Source organism: Hypomesus nipponensis, chromosome 25 (genome assembly GCF_054491055.1).
Source record: "Hypomesus nipponensis isolate SF chromosome 25, ASM5449105v1, whole genome shotgun sequence".
Classification (NCBI taxonomy): domain Eukaryota; kingdom Metazoa; phylum Chordata; class Actinopteri; order Osmeriformes; family Osmeridae; genus Hypomesus; species Hypomesus nipponensis.
The window spans coordinates 13,670,001-13,672,500 of NC_140385.1; the positions used below are offsets into that span (position 1 = coordinate 13,670,001).

The 2,500-nt window shown below is 47.0% G+C and overlaps 4 non-coding genes and 5 pseudogenes across 4 annotated transcripts; all 9 read right to left on the minus strand.

The window, feature by feature from the left end:
* Positions 1 to 53: 53 nt before the first annotated feature.
* On the minus strand, positions 54 to 172 carry LOC146222769 (5S ribosomal RNA; annotated as a pseudogene).
* Positions 173 to 358: 186 nt separating this feature from the next.
* On the minus strand, positions 359 to 477 carry LOC146222770 (5S ribosomal RNA). The gene has a single exon (XR_014748790.1). It is a non-coding gene; the product is annotated as a 5S ribosomal RNA (ribosomal RNA).
* A 176-nt stretch (positions 478 to 653) lies between these two features.
* On the minus strand, positions 654 to 772 carry LOC146222771 (5S ribosomal RNA; annotated as a pseudogene).
* A 190-nt stretch (positions 773 to 962) lies between these two features.
* LOC146222772 (5S ribosomal RNA) lies at positions 963 to 1,081 on the minus strand. The gene has a single exon (XR_014748791.1). It is a non-coding gene; the product is annotated as a 5S ribosomal RNA (ribosomal RNA).
* Positions 1,082 to 1,263: 182 nt separating this feature from the next.
* LOC146222773 (5S ribosomal RNA) lies at positions 1,264 to 1,382 on the minus strand. The gene has a single exon (XR_014749362.1). It is a non-coding gene; the product is annotated as a 5S ribosomal RNA (ribosomal RNA).
* Positions 1,383 to 1,554: 172 nt separating this feature from the next.
* Positions 1,555 to 1,663, minus strand: LOC146222774 (5S ribosomal RNA; annotated as a pseudogene).
* Positions 1,664 to 1,837: 174 nt separating this feature from the next.
* On the minus strand, positions 1,838 to 1,956 carry LOC146222775 (5S ribosomal RNA; annotated as a pseudogene).
* Positions 1,957 to 2,134: 178 nt separating this feature from the next.
* Positions 2,135 to 2,253, minus strand: LOC146222776 (5S ribosomal RNA). Its single transcript, XR_014748792.1, has one exon. It is a non-coding gene; the product is annotated as a 5S ribosomal RNA (ribosomal RNA).
* A 176-nt stretch (positions 2,254 to 2,429) lies between these two features.
* Positions 2,430 to 2,500, minus strand: part of LOC146222777 (5S ribosomal RNA) — a 119-nt pseudogene continuing 48 nt past the window's right edge.

Below are 2,500 nucleotides of genomic sequence, written 5' to 3' on the forward strand. Positions count from 1 at the left end.
AGGACTACTTGTGCATATTGCAAGATTTCAGTTTCTAAGTGAATGAGCAAAAGAGCATACAGCACCTGGTATTCCCAGGCGGTCTCCCATCCAAGTAGTAACCAGGCCCGACCCTGCTTAGCTTCCGAGATCAGACGAGATCGGGCGTTGCCAGGCTGGTATGGCCGTACGAAATAAGTTGACAACCATAGGCTACTTATCCATATACAGATTTAGCAATTGACAATGCAAGGTGGTCTCTCTCTCTCTCTCTCTCTCTCTCTCTCTCGTGTCAAAATGAAAACAGCTTCCAGCCCCTTTCATGAAGGACTACTTGTGCATATTGCAAGATTTCAGTTTCTAAGTGAATGAGCAAAAGAGCATACAGCACCTGGTGTTCCCAGGCGGTCTCCCATCCAAGTACTAACCAGGCCCGACCCTGCTTAGCTTCCGAGATCAGACGAGATCGGGCGTTGCCAGGCTGGTATGGCCGTACGAAATAAGTTGACAACCATAGGCTACTTATCCATATACAGATTTAGCAATTGACAATGCAAGGTAGTCTCTCTCTCTCTCTCTCTCTCGTGTCAAAATGAAAACAGCTTCCAGCCCCTTTCATGAAGGACTACTTGTGCATATTGCAAGATTTCAGTTTCTAAGTGAATGAGCAAAAGAGCATACAGCACCTGGTATTCCCAGGCGGTCTCCCATCCAAGTAGTAACCAGGCCCGACCCTGCTTAGCTTCCGAGATCAGACGAGATCGGGCGTTGCCAGGCTGGTATGGCCGTACGAAATAAGTTGACAACCATAGGCTACTTATCCATATACAGATTTAGCAATTGACAATGCAAGGTGGTCTCTCTCTCTCTCTCTCTCTCTCTCTCTCTCTCTCGTGTCAAAATGAAAACAGCTTCCAGCCCCTTTCATGAAGGACTACTTGTGCATATTGCAAGATTTCAGTTTCTAAGTGAATGAGCAAAAGAGCATACAGCACCTGGTGTTCCCAGGCGGTCTCCCATCCAAGTACTAACCAGGCCCGACCCTGCTTAGCTTCCGAGATCAGACGAGATCGGGCGTTGCCAGGCTGGTATGGCCGTACGAAATAAGTTGACAACCATAGGCTACTTATCCATATACAGATTTAGCAATTGACAATTCAAGGTAGTCTCTCTCTCTCTCTCTCTCTCTCTCTCGTGTCAAAATGAAAACAGCTTCCAGCCCCTTTCATGAAGGACTACTTGTGCATATTGCAAGATGTCAGTTTCTAAGTGAATGAGCAAAAGAGCATACAGCACCTGGTATTCCCAGGCGGTCTCCCATCCAAGTACTAACCAGGCCCGACCCTGCTTAGCTTCCGAGATCAGAAGAGATCGGGCGTTGCCAGGCTGGTATGGCCGTACGAAATAAGTTGACAACCATAGGCTACTTATCCATATACAGATTTAGCAATTGACAATGCAAGGTGGTCTCTCTCTCTCTCTCTCGTGTCAAAATGAAAACAGCTTCCAGCCCCTTTCATGAAGGACTACTTGTGCATATTGCAAGATTTCAGTTTCTAAGTGAATGAGCAAAAGAGCATACAGCACCTGGTATTCCCAGGCGGTCTCCCATCCAAGTACTAACCAGGCCCGACCCTGCTTAGCTTCCGAGATCAGGCATTGCCAGGCTGGTATGGCCGTACGAAATAAGTTGACATCCATAGGCTACTTATCCATATACAGATTTAGCAATTGACAATGCAAGGTTGTCTCTCTCTCTCTCTCTCTCGTGTCAAAATGAAAACAGCTTCCAGCCCCTTTCATGAAGGACTACTTGTGCATATTGCAAGATTTCAGTTTCTAAGTGAATGAGCAAAAGAGCATACTGCACCTGGTATTCCCAGGCGGTCTCCCATCCAAGTAGTAACCAGGCCCGACCCTGCTTAGCTTCCGAGATCAGACGAGATCGGGCGTTGCCAGGCTGGTATGGCCGTACGAAATAAGTTGACAACCATAGGCTACTTATCCATATACAGATTTAGCAATTGACAATGCAAGGTGGTCTCTCTCTCTCTCTCTCTCTCTCGTGTCAAAATGAAAACAGCTTCCAGCCCCTTTCATGAAGGACTACTTGTGCATATTGCAAGATTTCAGTTTCTAAGTGAATGAGCAAAAGAGCATACAGCACCTGGTGTTCCCAGGCGGTCTCCCATCCAAGTACTAACCAGGCCCGACCCTGCTTAGCTTCCGAGATCAGACGAGATCGGGCGTTGCCAGGCTGGTATGGCCGTACGAAATAAGTTGACAACCATAGGCTACTTATCCATATACAGATTTAGCAATTGACAATGCAAGGTAGTCTCTCTCTCTCTCTCTCTCTCGTGTCAAAATGAAAACAGCTTCCAGCCCCTTTCATGAAGGACTACTTGTGCATATTGCAAGATTTCAGTTTCTAAGTGAATGAGCAAAAGAGCATACAGCACCTGGTATTCCCAGGCGGTCTCCCATCCAAGTAGTAACCAGGCCCGACCCTGCTTAGCTT